General features: G+C 40.0%; 1 protein-coding gene across 2 annotated transcripts in view; it reads right to left on the reverse strand.

Annotated features, from left to right (window-relative positions):
- Window positions 1-20,352, reverse strand: part of TENM1 (teneurin transmembrane protein 1) — a 773,658-nt gene that overhangs the window by 254,967 nt on the left and 498,339 nt on the right. The gene's annotated exons all lie outside the window — the stretch shown is intronic.

Raw genomic sequence — 20,352 nt, forward strand, 5'->3', positions numbered from 1 at the left:
TGCAAGAAAAAAATCAACTTGAAAACTTACATTTCCTCATCAATCTCCTGCCCCTGGAGGGCTCTCCCTCCCTCTGACTGCATGAGTTTGGTGTGTGTGTGTGTGTGTGTGTATATGTGTGTGTGTGTATGTGTGTGTGTGTGTGTTTGTGTGTGAATATCTGGGAACTCATCTGAGATCTTCCACCATTTAAGGAGGGTATCCTGGGAATTCACCTTGTCATTTGCTACCTGGATGCTTTCCTGGACTTCAGAGTTTCTCCAGAAACTATTTCTCTAAGATGCATTCTCATGTAATTTGCCCTTCTAGCTATAGGACTTCATCATGGTCCCAACCCAGGTATCCTCCCCACTCTTTGCATCCTTTTGGCTTCTTTTGACATCGTTTCCCTCCAGTTAGACCATAAGCTCCTTGAGGGCAAGGGCTATCTTATGCCTTTCTTTGCATCCTCAGTGCTTAGCATAGTTCCTGGCACATAATTGGGGCTTAATAAATGTTTACTGACTCTGACTTTTCCTGCTAAGACTTCATAAGCACTGTATCAATGTATAATTTCCACTCTCACTCATTGCTCTTAAAGGTATAGGACAACTTGTGCCTTGGTGAAGCTCAGTTGCTCATGTAACTCTGGATCTCCATGAGGGAAAGGAAAACAAATCATAGTGAGCAAACTGGAATCAGCACAAGGAAGACCCTTGAGACCAACTGCATATCTGCCCCACTCTTTCCAAGCTTTCCCTGCATCAGATAGAGCCTGACCCTAACCTGGGGCTAGCTAAAGGGGTTCCAAATGAATTCTTTTTCTTTTGGAGGTTCAGAATCGAAACTTGCCAATTGAAACTCATTGAAGGTGATGAATGTGTAGAATTGGCCTCAAGTTTTTCAAATTGCAACCAGGTCTTCTTCAAGGGGTCAATGAACCATCTTCCTGACTGCTCTTGGCCCACAGGCAAGGCTAATTGGTACGGTTGATGCAGAGATGTAGCATATATCCTAGAGACTCAGGGTGAGAACAGAAACCTTAGCCAGAGAGCTTATATAAAAGTCAGTCATTCACCTCTAGTCAGATCTGAAGGGGTTTCTAACATCCACTTTCTACTTTATCCCTAAAAACTTTTAAGCATTTAATTGGTTTCTACTCTTTTCTTTGGAATTGAGCCAGCTCTGCCTGATGAATTTCCTTGGCAATTATTGGAAACAATGGCTACTCAGAGGAGAGTGGCTCTGAGTAAGGTACCGTGCAGCATATTAATAAAGCAGAATCAGTGGTAGCCTAACGACTTTTCTGCCAAATAGCTCCAAGTGAGGCCAGATTTTCATCCTTGCTCTAATTAAGGGTAGGTTTCCAAGTTTTAGGGGGAAATTTGGTCTACTAAGCCCCTAAAGTATTTGAATATGACGTCTATTAAATATTATATTAGAAACGTGTTTCAGACCCTTACTTCAATTGCCTTTGTTAAGCTGGACAAGTCATGAAGGAATAAAAGCCATCGTAGTTCTCAGTTTCAGGATCAAGGGGGCTATTTCAGATACTCTGTGTTAAGTTAAACCACTTTCCCAGGGGACATATAAAAATGACAGAGAAAAAATGTGTGGGGGGAATTGATTCAGAGGAACTAAAAGTAGGGATTTACTCACTTTCTTGCTCATGCAAAAGGGAACGTTTCCAACCAATAAAGAAAGAAAAGCGAGATGGGACCTTCTTGCAGAACAAAGATGCTATAATGACTTATTATCGTGTGATTTCAGGACACATCCCTCAGTACCTAAACTGGGAGCTACAGTTACAGTAAGAAGCAACATATATGTCTATGATCACATATGAATCCACATAAATGTCATAATCAAACTCTTATGCTAATCTTACCTTGTTTACCATTGATTTGTATACTTATCCAGATGTGTGCACATGTGTTTATATCTAATATGGAATTTATATATAATATATTAAAATGTAATGCTATATAATATATATTATACACACTTATGGAATATTCATATTCTGTTTTGTTCTCTGCAAAGTTATATAGGACAATTGGTTCTCCAATCCCCTCCCTTCTTTCCCATGAGGCAAAGAAGTGGGAAAGGGGGAAGAAAAGGGAGAAGTAGGATATATATACATATGGATAGAGTGAAGGCACTGAACTGCTAGAAAATATGAATAATAGTAGTAAAGAGAAACTAGTCTAGAGTTTTCTAAATATTAACAATCTGAATTTCCCTGCCTCTAAACTAGCGATTACAAGACTTACAATAGCGGGGGAGGGTACAGATATGAATCATAACAACACATATGTAGTTGAGCTACATCAATTTAGTTACAAAATGCATTATATTCCCCTTCAATTACAATCATTAATCGATCCAAGCCTACTAGCATGCCACCTAGCGGCAGTCACGACTGATACAATGGTTTATATGTGGTTAGGCCCTTTTGGCCTTATACAAAAAAACTCACCTTTATATAGCACGTCAGAGCTTTCATCACAACAGCTCTCTGTGGAGAACAACATTGCTTCATATTCAAGACAACCTGCTTTCAATTTCTACCTATGACATATACCCTCCAAGTTACTTAATATCTCAGGGTCTCAGGAACTCCTTCAGGACTATAAGGGCAAGAGCAAGGACTAATCTGTTTTGGTAGAGTGAGTTTCCTCACTCTGAGATCCATAACCAATGAAATCAGTTCCTTATTTTCCTTTTCCCCAACCAAAACAAACCAAATTACCAGTCTCAAAAATGAAAAGAGTGAATTCACTACCAATGATGATGAAATTAAAGTAATTATCAGGTACTATTTCACCCAATTATACACCAGTAAAACTGACAATCTAAGTGAAATGGATGAGTATTTTAAAAAAACCCCATAAACTGCCTACATTATCAGAAGAGCAAATAGAATACTTAAATAACCCTATCTTAGAAAAAGAAATTGAACAAGTCATAAATGAATTCCCTAAGAAAAAATTCCCAGGACCAGATGTAAATTCTACCAAACATGTAAGGAGCAGTACCAAAACAATAGAAACTATTCAAAAAAAAATAGGCAAAGGAGTCTTACTCAACTCCTTCTGTGACACAAATATGTTTTGATACATAAACCAGGGAGAGCAAAAACAGAGAAAGAAAACTATAAACCAATTTCCCTAATGAATATTCAAGGAAAAATTTTAAATAAAATACTAGCGAGGATACTGCAATAAAACATCACAAAGATCATATACTAAGGCAATTGGAGGAGCATAGAAAACTTTATGTTAGGTCTTTGGATAAGAGTTGGTAGCTAAATAAGAATTTGAATGCTCTCTGAGGTAGAGTTTTAACTCTCCTACAAAGAGAGAAACTCTGATGGGCTTACCGTGTTGTTTGAATGCCAAATGATACTTTGCCTAAATGATTATTTTACAGAAAACTCACACAAGGCAGGTGCTCATGTGATGGTCATTGGAAATGATATAAGGACCCTCCCAATGTCTCTTTGAAGCACTCTGGCATAGATTGCGAGATGTGGGAGACACTGACATAGGATTGTCCAGCATGGGGTGCTTGTGTCAAAGAAGGTACTATGCTCTTTGAGCAAAGCAGAATTGCAGTAGGTCAAAAGAAACAGAAGATGTGCAAATTTAGAGATGTTTCCTTCCCAAATGTTCATATGGACTATTTGTGACCAACCTGTGGCAGAACCTTCCATATTCATATAGATATGATCAGTCACAACCAGACACACTATACACTGACCCCAACATCATGGTGACTTTTAATCCTCTTTGAACATGAAGGAGATCATGGGAGGTTAAAATGAATGATTTTTATTATATGAAATTAAAACCTTGTGCACAAACAAAACTAATACAGCCAAAATTAGAAGGAAAACACAAAACTGGGAAAAAAATTTTACAGCAAGTTTCTCTGATAAAGGCTCCATTTCTCAAATATATAGGGAACTGAACCAAATCTATAAAACTAAGAGCTATTCCCAGTTGATAAATGGTCAAAGGATACAAACAGGCATTTTTCAGAAGAAGAAATCAAAGCTGTCAAGAGTCATAAGACAAAATACTCTAAATCATTAATAACTAGCTATATGCAAATTAAAACCACTCTGAGGTATGCCTTACACCTATCAGATTTGCTATGATGAGAAAAAAGGAAAATGACAAATGTTAGAGGGGATATGGAAAAGTTGGCACGCTAACACACTGTTGGTAGAGTTGTGAACTGGTCTAATCATTCTAGAGAACAATTTGAAACTATGCCCAAAGGGCTATATAACTCTGCATGCCTTTTGATCCAGTAATGCTGCTATGAGGTCAATATCCCAAAGAGATCAAAAGAAAAAGAAAATGATCCAAGAAAAAATATTTAGAAGAGCTTTTTTGAGTTGACAAAGAGTTGGAAATTGAGATGATGTCCATCCACTGGGGCATGGCTGAATGAATATATGATTATGATGGAATACTACTATCCTACAAAAAGTGATGAAGGGGATGGTTTCAGAAAAAAACCTGGAACGCACAATTAAATGACTATATCCAGGGGAACAATGTACACAGTAACATAAATATTGCAATGAAAATCAAAAGACTTAGCTAAATTGATCAATACAATGATCCACGAAGATTCCAAAGAACTCATGATGAAAAATGCTATTCACCTCCAGAGAGAGAACTGAAGGGCTCTAAGTACAGATTGAAGCATATTTTTTCCCACTTTTTTTATTTAAAGAAATTTATTTTTTGCAACAAGGCTAATGTTTTACATGAATTTGCATGTATAACAGGTATCACTGCTTGCCTTCTTAATTGGGGGGGGGGAACAATATGGAGTGAGAGAATTTGGAATTAAAAATAGAAAAATTTAAAAGTGGAGGTTATACAAGTGTGTGCCCAGTATATTATAATGTTCATTCATTTCAGGTATAAGTTGGACTGGGTAATCTCTGAACTGCCTTCCAATCCTCAAACGTTGTAATCCTGGTTCTCCAAATGTAGTATTCTTTCTTTTACATCACACTGCAGGAATATTTTCCTGAAGGAGGGTGGTTTGAAAGGAGGAATAAGAACACCATGGATGGAGAGAAGGAAGTCATAGGCTGAGAGGCTTTGGGTCTGTTACGAAAACCAAATGGAATGTGGATTTTTTGTTAGCCACATATCCTCAAGAAAGGCACAGATCTGGAACAAAGGACTGAGTGGGGCATAATATAGCAAGGTGCCACCTAGGGGTTTTTCTTTACATTCGTTTGCAAGGGAGACAAAAAAGAATTTTTCATGTATACTAGTTCACTTGCCTCTCCACAAGTGTACATATATGCCCTTTGTACTTATATTCTCAGGATCTGTACACTCGTATGCATTTGTGAGAGCGGATATTGTGGATAAAATATATCCAAGTTTATGGAGGATATATTTTATTAGTATTTTTTCTTTTTCTCTATTTCATTAAATGCTTTTCTATGAACTGATCATAGCCTCTGGCCAAAGAAAAATTAATGTGTGTTTGTGTGTGTGTGTGTGTGTCGCTTGTAAGTTATGGTTTGAGAGGATACATGCAAAAAATAATTTGAATAAGGCATTAGCTGACTAAATGCAAGGGCTGTGGTACCTCGGGTGCCTTAAAGACAACACACAGAAAACACTTTGTAAACCTTATGTCAATAGATTCATGTAAGCTATTGAAGCTCTCTGAAGGCTTTGCTGTACTGTTCTGTTTCAAGGAACAGGATCTGCCAGTCTATATAAGAAGCACTTCAATAATGGGGCTCTCTCTACCCATCTTTTAAATGGTTCATTTTCTAAATGTGAATTATATTTTCCTTATGCTTTCCTTAGTTTTTCTTAAAAATGAATTCCACATGCATCTGAGAATAGAGAAATATTTAGCAGGCAGTGTTCCAGTTCATTATTTTCCCACTAACAAATGTACAATTCTGACAACAGAGCAGAAACCTCAGCCTGTACCAGTTGTGCCTCAAGCACAAGAACACAAACACACACACACACACACACATACACGAACACACATACACAGATTTTTATACCATTTTTAGACTTTGATATGTAATAATTATATCTACTTGGACACTTTGAAATCTGCAACACAAATGAAGAAACAGCCACTGTCATTCCTGCCACATGCTATGAATAAAGCCTAAGACAAGGAAGCCTGGGGAGGGGGTGGGGGAGCTGTCCCCTCCCATAGTTTTCCTCAAAGGTGTTCCATTTTCTTCCAGAGCTCGGCATGGACACACATTTGACACTTAGGCACTGGACAGTTTCCATGCAAAACACACTAAGCACTGCCCAGTGCTGGTCATTTCTACAACAAGGAGCTGTCGTAAGAAAAGAAGAGTTACTTGAATTAAATGAAAGACTGCTAACATTATAGGAGCCAGGTTATCTTTCCATCTTAAAATAAATCCAATTTTCATTGTATTTAACATCAAATTGGTCTATGAGTAAGCTATAGGCCTTTGATAAATTACCTTCAGATCTCCGCATTATCTTGGTAATAACCAGATTACATGCAGGCCTGAAACCCATTCGTTCTCAGAGAAGTATTTTTCAAGAACTAAATTAAGGAAGTGAAGCGTGTTTATTTATGGTCCTCCATTTTTTTCTTAGCACTTGGATTCAAGTTTGTTTCAAAACTAAAAATGCTCATGTATTTATATTAGATCATGAGCATATATGAAGCATATTTAACATGGCTGATTTTAAAGGGATTTAAGCAGTAAGCCACCCCTGAATGTGATCCCTTTCAAACACTTCTGGGAGACTACAGCTGTGGTGTATGCATGTATGTATGTGCGTGTGTGTGTGTGTGTGTGTGTGTGCGTGCATAATTTCATTCAACATCTCCTAGGGCTTTACTAATTTAAGAAACAAAAAGAGCTTTTCTGCTTGGGCAGTTTTACATAACGAATTCTGCAAGTCTGCCGTGGAGGAACAGTAAAATTAAATGCCAATTAGAGAAGAGATTGAGAAGGTGCAATGGCACCCAGGCAGACATCTTTCTTGTTGTATCATGCGAGTGGCTCTCTGATTGTCTGAGCCCCATCTTTTACCTGTTATACAATGCTTCTTCCACTTTGTCTGGGTTTTAGCTTTAGCTGATATATAGGTTTGAAAAGGTTCTACTGTTGGAATAAATGACTTTCATATCTCATTTCCAGATTCCATTATCTTAAAACTTTTATTTACTGTGGATTCTGAATGTCCCATTCCAAGACTGCAGTAATATTTATAAATAACAAATCCATTTGTGTAATTTATCAGAATTTAATATATGATCCCTATTTATAGGTGTCTAACAAGATCTCCAAAGAGTTTCTTATCAGGAAGACCCAATTACTTAATGTTTTCATCTCAAGTAATTGCAACAGTAAGTGTTCTCCATGATCCAAACTTTGTTTTATTACCTTTTGGATTATTCAGCAAAGATTTCTGACAAATTCAATGGCTGAAGAGTATCATACTAGTAGGTAAGGAGGGAACTACACACTTTACAACATGGTCCCTTCCCTTGTAGGGGTCCTGGTGAAATGGAAGAATGAGACACAGCCACAAGTAACGTTAATACAAAATAATAGAAGGCAAGCATATTAGAGAGAGCAAAGTCCTTTGTGAGATCTGAGCAGGGTGAGATGGAGAGCTTCCTCATAGAAATACTATTTGACCGGATTTTAAAAGCCAGGCAGGAATCCACTATGTGACTAGGTGAGGGGGACAAAGAACATTCCAGATATGGGGAAGAATGTGAGAAAATAACCTAAGTGGCAGGTCCTGAGTATGCCAGTCCTTGGTACAAAGCATTGCAGGGAGAAGACAAGGATCCCTCCCCTTCATGAAATGTTCTCCCTCTGGCAGATTCACCAAGAGCCAAAATGGCATTAGGGAGAGAGACCTTCCTGTATGGTACTAGGGAAGGTGAACTCCTGACAGCTAAAGACATTTTCATGAGATTCAGTATCAAGGGACATTGTCTAAGAAAGCTACCACAGGCTTAAAGAGCCAATCTCCTGGGGAAGAGATATCATTGGCTGGAATTTGAAACCTGTAGGTAGAAAGAGATGCAGACTAGAAGACAACATGTATCACTATCTTTTGGGAGTTGATAGAGAATAGCAGGAAGAGCAAAGAGCTGGGAACACAGGGGAGAGACTCAAGATGGTGTGCACTGACTAACAACATCATCTAGGAGCTGAGGAGAACTGCAAGATGAGTGGGGTGAATAACCCTACACAGATGAGCAGGTAAGCTTGAGGGGGCGGGGTTAGTGGCAGGGCATAGTGACATGGATGAACAACTCAGGTGGGTTACTCTTATACAGGGTAATACTATAAGTGACTGAGCCTCTCTGGTAAGGGTGGCTATTCTTGGTTCTTCAACCTGCAAATAATTCTATACATTCTTTGAGCCTTTTGAACTATATACTTCCAAGGGAAGTTGCTTACAACACACTGAATTGGGGCACCAAGCCAGAGAAACACAAGAAACAGAAACCTTTAAGGCAAGTAAGAGCTTATGACAACAGACTTATGAACAAGGTTAGAAAGCTATTGTGGAGCAAAAGAGGGAAATGAACGACAGGTCAGGGAGTCTGAGCTTTGCTTGTGAGGGAGAGAGCCTACAGTTACCTAGGAGAGGAGTGACACTAGCACATCTACACCTGGTAGCAAGGGAGAAGATAGATGGGAGGTAGAGTAAAATCAGAGACAGGAGGGAGATTTAAGTGGCTACTGCCAGTTCCAGCAAGGTAGTAATAAGTAATAATAAAGGCTTGCTCTGGGGTGACAGCAGTAGGAATTGAGAGATAGGAGCAGATGGAAGAGATGGTGCAGAGGGAAAATCAATAGAAATTCATGAAAATTCAATTATTAAGCACTTACTATGTGCTAAGCACTGAAGATACAAAAGAAAAAGCAAAGAATGTTACATTTTAGTAGGTAAAGGCAACATGGATATGGAAGTGGGGGCCATCAAAGAGCACTGGTCAAGGACATTTCATGGATGGAGAGCAGGACCATAAGAAAGTAGATTACTGGGTCACATTCATGTGGACGTGAGAAGCAAAGAACTAGGAAGAGCCAAAGAGAATGTTTTCAACATGGCGGGGTGCAAATGGGAGTAATGCAAATGCCGGAAAGAGTTCCATCAAAATGAGCAGCATAGTCGGGAAACAATAAGTTCAGTTTGGGACAAGTTGACTTTGAGATATTGGTGCAACGTCCAGGTGGAAATGTTCTATAAGCAACTGGAGATACAGATTTATAACTCAGAAATGAACTTAGGTGTAGAAATAGAAATCTCTGTGGAGATGATTCAAACCATGGGATTAAATGGGATTACTAAGCTAAAGTGTGCAGAGAAAGAAACAAAGAGGGCCAAAGCTAAAACTTGGAAGGAACACCATATTTAAGGGGGTGGGAAAGAAAGCAAGGAGCTAGTAAAGGAGACCAAGAAAGTGTGCTTCAAGAGGCCATAGAACAAGGAGATCAGGCTATTTTTTTTATAGCCAAAGGAGGAGAGAATATTCAGAAGGAGGGAGTAGGTGACAGGAGCAAAGTAGAGGGATCAAAAAAGATTGAAAAAAGGCCATTAAGTAAAGTGATGATTTCATAAATGGCACTTTCAAAGATGATAAGGGCAGAAGCCAGATTGGAGAGGCAAGTAGTGACCAGAGTAAGTGGGAAACAAGTACAGGTACTAAGCATAGACAAGTTCTGCCTCTCCCTTGCCCCCAAAACTTTGGGTAAGAACAGAAATGGAATTAACACTTGAATAGTAGAGAAAGGAAAAAAGAGAAGGCTTTGATAAGCAGACAGGGATCAACAGGATAAAGAGGAAACACTGAATTTGGAGTCAGGGGGCATGGGTTCAAATCCCAAATCAAGTAAACTCTTTGGGGCCTCAGTTTCCTTTTCTGTTGAATAAGACAGTTAAGGTCTTTTCTGTCCCAAAATCCTATGTGTTATCCTTTAGGGGTATGTACCCTACATTTGAAATCCATAACTTCAGTGAGATTTGTAAACTTTTCAGTGGATACTCAGCAACCCTAGAGGTAGAAGTAGTAGAATGTGTTGATGGGAGTTATCTGGGGTTGAGGAGGAAGAGACCAAGAATGATGACAGAGTCAAGGGATGCATGATTCTAGGATGATGACTTCCCATGGCGAAAATGGTAGAAAGAGAACGTAGGGTCTGAATGTCATTGCTGATGCTGTGGAACAAGAGGCAAGTGGCTTCACCTCTCTGATTCTTAGTTCTCATAATTGTAAAACTGAGATGATATCACCAACTTCTCAGGGTTGGGAGGACCAAAGAAAATCATAAATGTAAAGTGCTTTGCACACTTGAAAAGGCTATAAAATGTGACAAGTTATTATTATTAATCATTGAAGTAGTTAAATGAATCATTAGAATGGCTAGGTATAAAGATAAGTGAAGTCAAAATAGGGGATAAAGAACTGGAGAATAGGGACTGGTCAAGGGCTGGGAGAAGGGGCGCACTAGAGCCAGCTTGGAAGGGTTTGCTAAAAGTGACTGCTAAATTTACACCTCAGAAATTGGCAAATACTACAAATCAGTGCTTGACTTGTTATTTTGCTGCTTGCCTTGACTTTAGCAAGTGATGAAGAAAACATTAATAATACTTATTCAAATTAACATCCAATATATCATCAGAGAGCTGGTTGTTAAACATTTACTAGTACACCCCTGGTTGATAGGCTCAAAGCAGGTTTGATGTAAGAGAGTGGGGAGGTAGAAAAATGGAAGGCTATAGAATTTTCAAGCCCAGGACCTTGGAGGTGTGATAATTCTATGCGATGGAGAGGCTTAAAGTGCAACTGTATGGCCAAAGTGGGAAAGAGATATTGGAGTGGAGGCACCTGAGAAATTGTGTGGTCAAGATGTTAGACGGAGTCATTTACATGAATAATGTAGTCACTGAAGATGGTGGCAGGGGTATAGACCATGTGAGGAGAAAAGAGAACAGATTCTAAAAGGATTGCAGACTTCCCTTTTGAGGGAAGGAGATAAACGCATGGGAGAAGCATCAGTGGGGAGTAAAGAATATTACCCCCTCCTTCCTGGTCCTGTGATTTAGGGGAAATAGAAAGTGAAACCTTCAATGGAGAGGGTTCTAGAGGAAATGCAGTTAATCAATGAAGGTGTCGGTGTTAGAAGACAGAGTGAGGTTTCCAAAGGGCACGGTGGAATAGGGTAGGAAAGAGGCAGGCTGGGGTGCATGCGTAATCCTGAGCAAGTCACCTAAAATCTCTGAACCTCAGTTTTCTCATATGGAAAATGGGGATATGTGTGCTATCCACCTAAACACGATTCCTGAGGAAAATGCTCTATAAACCATAAAGAGATGGATAAACAATGCTACTCCTGGTTTAGTGCTCATTAATTTCTTACAAGCTCTAAGGGGAAGAGCCTAAACATTTAAGTGAGCACTAAGGGAGTTAGAGACACAGCAGATCGGATCTAGCACCCATTTCTACTTGAAGCCTCATACTGAAACAAAATGAAAGGTGTAATCATTTAGCTACCTTGTACATACAGCCCTAGATGAATGGCAGCTTAATGAGTGAGCTCAAGGATTCCCTTACCCTACAGGGGCTTATGTTTATTCCTCTGTACAATGAAGGGGCTACAATGAGGCGAGGATTCAATGATCCTTAGTATTCTTTCCAGCTTTGAGTCCCGTGTCTGATACCTGAAAATTGATTTTTCCAGGTCAACATCAAGGAAATGTAGCCATGATACAGTACAGAGAACTGCTTATCCTATTTCAGAAAATCTTCAGGGAGCCAGATTTCACATGGAAGACTCACACTCAGCTAATAAGAAAGATCAGAGGAGGGGAAAAGAGCAGAAGGAAGAAAGAAGAGGGAGGAAAACACCAAAAGAGGTATATATCAAGTCTTACAGCAATTTGCACATCACTGTCCAAATAGGACTGAATGGCTAGCAGGTAAGGAGCTGGCTGTCTCCCATCATGACCTCGGTTCTCCAGAAAGTGTCATTTAGGCATGCTTGTGGTGGGAAGGAGGCTGCTCTCTGACACCTCCAGAAACCCAATTTTACACGTAGCTTAGAAATGTCTATTTCCCTCTGCTTTAGGGAAAAACAAAATAAAACATACTTGGGATGATATTTGGGGGTGAGGGAGGGAGCATTCTCTTGTTGGATGCTTTCTTCTTCTGTCTTTCCTTGAGGCCACTTATGAACCTAGCTCCATTTTTATTTGTTGACTCCTCTTTTTGATGGATCTGCTCTGACCCTGGGCCTAAATTACACATTATGAACTTGGATTGCTTCATGTTTGCCGATCGAATCAAAACGTACACATTTGTTTTCCAGATGAGTTTTATCCCCAGTGATATTCACTATATTAGTCCTAGCAGCATTACACCTACCATTTGGAGGTTGTGGACTTCAGGTCTCCTTGGTTCATGGTTTCTGGAAATGAGAGCATGCACAGGATTCTCAAAGCTATCATCTTTTCTTAATGGGACACACTCTTCACAAAGAGCTCCATAAAGGGTGAGAGTCTCTTTTTGTGACATTCAGTTGAAAAATCCCACAGAGCTATGTGGCATGAGATAGACCCTGGGGAAATTCTCAGCTGATTTACCCCAGGATGAAAAATATATCCTTGTGTCACAAATCCTACTGCATCTAATTTATCTGTGCCACTGAAATGAGGCGGCAATATAACCATACACTGTCAGAGCTAAAAGAGACCTCTGAAGTAATTTAATTCAATCCTCTCATTTTATAAAAGGAGAAACTGAGACCCAAGAAGGGAAAGGAGGCTTACCCTATGCATATATAATGGGTGCCAAAGCAGGGACTAGAATCTTAGCCTTCTAACTTCCAGCTTCCTTCAGGACTCAGCCCAAGTGTCTTGTCACCTCCAACCCGATCCCTTCGCTGACCCCCTCTGCTGCCAGTACCTCTTCCTTCGGATGACCTGGCATTTACTTTGAATATGCCTAGGTGGACGCATGCTGTTTCTCCAAATAGAAAGTAAACACTTTGAGTGCAGGGACATTTTTTATTTGTCCTCCTCTTTATGTCTGCAATGACTAGTAGAGTGTAGCATGCAGTAGACACTTAATAAATGCTTACACATTGACTGAATTCAATTCAACAAATATGTTTGGATTGCCTCTTGCATGCACAGCTCATTTTCCTTCTCTCTTTTGCTGGATATCTTGACTGGTTAAAGAGTAGCCCTAACAAAGCAAGGAATGTGGGCTCAAGCTCCATTAAGGCCTGATGACTTTGCCCAGAGACAAAGAGCTCATCCAGAACCGTGGACTCCATCCCTCTCCCCTCCCCCTACTGTAATGCTAATTCTGGCCAGCCTCCTCCCAAGTGGGAGGGTAAAAGGTGGTAGAGAGTCCCACAAGCCCAACCCTACTGCTACAAACCTAATTCCAAAAACAAGCAAATAAGATGTGCTATCTTTGTAGAGGGCCTATGCATGTACACATTTTATCTTTAAATGTGATCTTCGACTGCATGTAATAGAAGAATCTTCAAGTCTCTGAAGGTTTCTTACCAGCTTACAAGCTCTTTTCCCTAGTATTCTTAGCAATTCTGTTTTAACTTGTCGTCCAAACTCATGCCCTTTATTTCTGAAAGAGGTTCAAGTCTTTTCTTCAAAGAAAGGCCAAGGATGTCTGAAGCTCTTGAAAATGGGTCCCAGGGACCAAGAAATACGGAAAAAGGAGAAGACTATAGCACTTCTCAAGTCGAAATTTTCTCCAGGGACATAAAACAATAACTTCGAATTATTTTTACATTAAATTCTACGACTGTGACTTTCTAGCTTTCAAAGGACTTCTAGCAAAATGCTTCTTTTGGTCCAGATTCTAGGTGTCAACATTTTTTCAAACGCTTTCAGTTTGATCAGGTAACTATAGTATATACATATCCCCCAACCACTTGGCACTTTGAAAACAATGTCTTGTTAGCCACAACCTGCTTTGAATCGAGTACTTTGTACTCATTTTTAACATTTTTTTTTGTTTTGTCTCTCTGCTCACGTTCATCTATCAGTGTATCTAGAGAAGCAAGCAAAGAAACAGCAAATGAGAGACAGAGAGCAGGGGGACAGAGAGATGCGCAGAAGGGGAGGGAGGGAGAAACAGAGGAGACAGAGAGAGAGAGAGAGAGAGAAAGAGAGAGAGAGAGAGAGAGAGAGAGACAGAGAGAGAGACAGAGAGACAGAGAGAGACAGAGAGAGAGAGAGAGAGACAGAGAGAGAGAGAGACAGAGAGAGAGAGAGAGAGAGAGAGAGAGAGAGAGAGAGAGAGAGAGAGAGAGAGAGAGAGAGAGAGAGAGAGATAAGGGAGGAAAAGGTGAGAACATATCACATTGAATACTAAGATTATACTATTACCCTGAACTATCAGCCAAGAGCATTCACTGTAAACTGTGTTTTAACCCTGGAGATGAGCTACAACAAGCAACCCAATCCACATATTCTTTTTACTAATGGTCAAGATTTATGAGAAAGCATATCAGGCTAGGGAAGCAGTTTGTATCCACGGACAGGGCCAACTTTATAAGTTGGCATAGTAGTCTTGTATGGTACGATATAAGGTATACCTCCTGCTTCTCAAAATGCCTCCCTGACCCTGCTCAATGATTCCTGTAATGATTTATTTCTTTGGCTTAGGACTTTACCCCTTGGTAAAATGTAATTACCCATTGGTATAAGTAACATATACAACCTTATTCATCATTAATACTACAGTGTGAAACAATATAGCAAATCTCTGAGGAGGCTGATTCCTTGAAAGAACTGTTGGGGAAGAGGTATCTGTTCAACAACCATCTTGATTAATACCAAGTGTGGCATCAAATTAATATCAAGTGCGACAGATGCACATGCTTGTTAAAGCTAGTCATCTCTGTTGTGGAGGATGCCCACATGGAAGGACATTCCCAACAGAAGAGGGATTCTCTACTGATGCTGAGTGATGACTCTGTACCAAAAGCAAAAACCGTGGAACATTGCATAGTCTCCAAAATAAGATTCACAACCACTCAAAATAATTTGACTGAACAAACCATGCTTAAATAAACAAGTGTATTAAAATGCCTATTGTATTGATTAGGAAATTCAGTTGGATGGACAGCTTGCAGAACTGGTTCATCAGTACTTCTCTCTTGGACTGACAATGAAGATAAGTAATGAGCAGGGCCAAAAAGTGAATACGGAAAAGATGGAAGCTGAATGGCATCTGAGAAGCCAGGCAGGGTTTTTGATAACCCTAAGGCTTCTTCCTGAAATGAAAAATCAATGTTTCAAATACTAATATCATGGAGGATAGTGAGCATGCACACCATATAATCTCCATGTGAAGAGGCAGGGGAGTCTGCTTCTGAAAAGACATGGTGCCATGTAACAGAAGTGTCCTAGTCCACACTGTGTGGCATGCACAGACCTGCCATTCCTTCTCATCTGCTAAACTTTTGAAAACAGACAACTTTGAATGATGGAACAGCTGGAACTGGGGTGCATTCAAAAGGCACTAACCAGCTGGAGGGAGGCCTCACTCTTCCCTGGCTGTGTACAAGGAAGCCTTCACCTCCTTACTCAGCCCAAAGTTTGTCCACACTGTCATGCAGCCTTTGAATGCACAGTTCTGTTGCTGCTTGTGTATCTGGTTTATTTTTCCTGTGTTTAGGTGAAAGAACACTACAAATGACTATGACCTTGTGAGCTTCAAAGAATGAGCCACCAGAGGTCTTGGAGCTCAAGTCCATGCTGGGATCTTCTGGAAGCCAGATAATGATGAGTGAGATTTCAAGTGATCTCTGTCCCCTCTCACAGACTGAAAGCAGCCAAGAGGGAGATACAACAATTCCTCAATTGGTTATGGTGAGTTTGGACATGGTGTGGTGAATGCTCTGTAGAAGAGGGGAAGGGGATAAACATTTGCATAGTCTTTACCTTGTACCATGCACTGTGCTAAATGCTTTACAAGTACTGCCTCATTTGATCTTCACAACCGCCCTGTGAGGTAGGTGCTGTAATCCTCATTTAACAATTAAGAAAACTGAGACATATAGAAGCTAATTGATTTGTTGAGAGTCACACAGCTAGCAGAGTCTGATGCCATTTTGAAAATTAGGCCTTCCTGACTCTGGGGCCATTATTCTATCTACTGTGCCACCAGTTTGCCTCTAATGGGCCACCTGAAACTGCTACTGAGTTTGAGACTTCTCTCCCCAGGGTAAAAGTAGGGGAAGAGTGGGCACCTATGTATTGGGGTGGGTGAGGATTATACTCTACTCTTTCCATGTCTTCAACACATTCCTTATAAAAAAGATAACTGATATTAATTAGTTAAATGGAATTAACATAATAATCACTGGTGGCTAACGGTGAAAAGAACATACTGGATTGGGGGCATGAGCTGAGAGCGTTAGAAAAAGATAACTCTTGGGGTTAACCCTAGAATTCTGAGGGAAGATGTAGCTACCCTTGCACTAGGAAAGACAGCCTAGAGTCTTGCTATAGTAAGAATCTTTCACTGATGCAATATAGTCAAGACTCATGGAATAGCATAGTTTTTGAAGAATAAAAACTGCAGGTCAATCCAAGAGCAATGAGCATAAGTAACAGAATATTGCCAAAAAAGATATGGTTCCAAAATTGGCATAAAAGATAATGGATTTATGACAAGAAAAGGAGGTCAACAGCCATGCATCAGGACAGAGGGACAGTCTATATGTTACAACTGGTACCTATATGACATCAGGAGACTTGGAGGAAGGTCCAATATGGCGAGTGGACAGCCTGTGGAGGATCTATGGGAGGACATGGACAAGACTTACTCAGGGTGAGAAGGCATGTATGGGTTACAAGATGCACTGCTGGAGGAAAGCCCCACAAAAATGAGATCGCTTGATCCATTAAAAAAACTCAAGAAAGTATTGATGGCAACAGTGGGGGAGAGAGGAAGTGGTATAAGAAAACGCATTAGGGCATTGGACCTCTTCAAGGACAAAGGAAGGGGCACCATAAGAGAAGATGAAGAGCACTAGAAACAACTTTGTTTTCTTCCTGATGGATAACCCTGGCAATGTAATACAACGAATCTAACTGCCTAACACTGGTGGTAAACCCATGTCCTTAGACTCATTGCTATTCTGCTCTAAAAGACTGTATGTTATGCTAGGAACAAACTTACTGATTTGGATATCCCCACTTTTCACAGAACCTTTCTCCAGATCCTTACTTGCCACCACCACCCTCCCCTCTACCATATCCCCACCCCACAAAAAAGAGAAAAAATTGTTTTAGCCAAAGAAGACAGAACTTGTCAAATTGACGGTTTATACAGGTTGGAGACATAGTATTAGATTTTTTTTGGATGGTTTCTGGTCTGAAATTTTATTAGTTCACTATTTTCTTCTGGTCAAAAGAACTCTTTAAACTAATTCTTCTTTCTTTGCCACTGGAAAGAGTCCATATTTTTCTACCACTCTTAAACTTGATAGTCCTTTAAACTTTCAATTTAGAGGGAATGTTTTATGGCTGCAGATATGCCCTTTGCCCTAAAATGTTGAAGAGTACACAGTATCCTGGCAGCAAGGGTGTCAGGGGAATTGTGGGTCAGTTTAGCTGGGGCCAGGACTTGATCAGAGAGGACCAAAACAAACAAAAAAAAGCAGCTAAGAAAGAGGTTAAAGATACTAATGTTTTGTTCAGCTTCAGAACAGGTTGTGTTTTGAGCATGACAAAGAAAAGACTGACTTGGACCATCTGACTATAAAACATTTATGCAGCTTCTGGGATGGTCAACAGAACTAGCACCAACTCAGCAGGAGCTTATATTGTAGTGTTTGAACCTGGAATTCTGGTAGGAAGTGAGACTGAGTAGTAATGCTCACTGCAAAAGAGCTAAAAGGATCCTCTGGGATCGACCCGCAGCCATTGATGTGCTACACATGCACTCAGACCAGTCTGACTTCTAAGCTCCAAGGATGTCAAAATTGCCAGGCTTTAGAGAATGTGAAGTTATCACTCTAGACCTTAAAGGAAAAACCATCATTTACCCCAAATTTCCTACTTGCTTTTCTAAGATGATAGTATTAAGAAGTGGAATAGATCTTAAAGATCACCTAATCTGACCCTTTCACTATAGGCGAGGAAACTGAGATCCAGAGAAAGAACTTAGCTCAAAGTCACACAGAAAACAAACAGGATCATTAGAATTTGAATCCAGGTCTCCAGATGCTAAATCTAAGGCTCTTGTATTCAACTTGAATTTTCTCATGGACTGGATCTCCCTTGCTTACTGCTACTATGGATAGGGTCTAATGCCACTTTCCATTATCTTTCTAATATGATTTTCCTATAGCTTTATAATTTTAGTAATTTCACAAAGTACTGGTGGATGTAATGTGTACAAAAGATGATATCTGATGTCATGTTATTTACTTATTTCATATCAACAACTAATTAAAAGTTTAAGATCTCAGGGAATATATATTCTTTCCTTAAGTAAAAAGAAGAGACAAAATTAAATTAAGGCTTTTGTCTATGATAAACAATGGGAATATTGTCTTTGTAAAGAACCAGTAAACTGGCCCTAAGGCTGAGTGAACAAAACCTATGTCCTTTCCAATACATGACGGAGCGGGTTAATCAGATACTGCCCAACCTTCATGCTATTTCACTACCTGCTAGACAAACTTATTTCTGTACTTGGCCTCCTCGTCCTGTTTTGTGCACCTCTACTTATATTAGTACTAGCAGGCTTCTGTGTCCTTATCATTTGCTCAGGACACAAAGCCTCTTTAATCCAAAGGAAATGAAGTGGGATCAAGAGTTCTTTAGAAAACACTAGTCTCATTTATTTCCCATCTGTATATCCGGTTTGGAATTTCCCACTGCCAGAGACAACCTGATAACCAGATATTTGTCAAATGCCACACTAGCTACATCTCAAGGTAACTGACTAGATTAGAACACTGGGATGATGCTCTCCTCTTGGACTGGGCAGGTGAGGAGATGATATCACATGATAATGTAGTCTGACAGCAAAATCACAGGCTCTGACTGAACCTTAATATGTTCTTTTGATCATAGAGCGAGCAGCCCAAGACATGTGGGAGAGGGTCTTGAGAGGATGTGCCCTCTATCTCCAAAAGATGAGGTTCAATGACAAGCAGAGCTTTTCTAAAGCTTTAGCTTCTTTAGCTATAATTTAACTATAAAATAGTCAAAATGATACCAGTACTATCTGCCTCACAGGATTGTTGTCAGAGTTAAATGGATGTTAAGCACTTTGCAAATTGCATATCGGAAAAATGGAGTGACTTTTCTGCAGTTACACATCAAATAAGTAGAATAGCAAGTATGAGTACCCATTTCTCCTGACTCCAAGACCAAGGCTTCTTTCAACTTAACCTTCCAATCTAGGTCTCCCTGAAACTGTGCTTTACAGTCATTATGTTACTACAGAGCTCTAGGGTGGTGCCATATAAGCAAAGGAAAGACATTTTCTGGTGTATTTGTAGGATGGGGCTCATTGGCTGGTCTGCCAGTGATCTCTTTCAAGCTTCTTAATGGGGCTGTTTGAAGCAACAATTACTTCTGCTGAAGAGGTGCTCCTTACTCCTCTTGTCCTAAGCATTTCTTCTTCAATGAACCTTCTGACTGGTAAATCTTCACCACAAGCCATAGCCCGGCAAGGTGCAGTGAAGGGAATGGATACTGCCTAGGGATCCCCCAGGCACTGAAGGGATCCTCTAGGGAGGGCAAGGAAGACTGTGGGAGGCAAGGTAGATAATCCCTTAATGAGATGAGCAGTGCCCATTTTGGCAGAGCCAGATGAACATTCTTAGATGGCCTCATTTCTACATCTTAAAATGGACAAACATGCCATATGTTCTGAAGAAAGGAATCTTATTAAGGTCCATTCTTAATCGCCTTCAGAGTAAGCATGGCTTAACAACTAAGGCAGTGTAAGTTTAGAAATACATCAACACATGTGCAAGTAGACATGTATAGAAACTAACTTGAACATGAGAAAAGCTTCTCCCTGCACAGAATTATTCAGATTATTTAGAAGGAGAAGCTAGAGACCAGGGGGGAGACCTTTTCCCTATTCAGAAGATGAATTTGTGGGACAAAAGTCTCCCAAGCACCAAATCACTGAGTCTCTAAGTCCCTGGGCTCCTTTATAACACCTTCAACATGGAGCTTTAAAACTTTTCCAGAACTTTCCATCAATTCCTCCTGCCTGTGCCTAGGACGCTACCAGATGGTACTTCAAGGAGATGCCAACCTCATCCTGAGCCACCAAAAA

This window comes from Notamacropus eugenii, chromosome X (assembly GCF_028372415.1).
Source record: "Notamacropus eugenii isolate mMacEug1 chromosome X, mMacEug1.pri_v2, whole genome shotgun sequence".
In the NCBI taxonomy this organism is placed as follows: Eukaryota; Metazoa; Chordata; class Mammalia; order Diprotodontia; family Macropodidae; genus Notamacropus; species Notamacropus eugenii.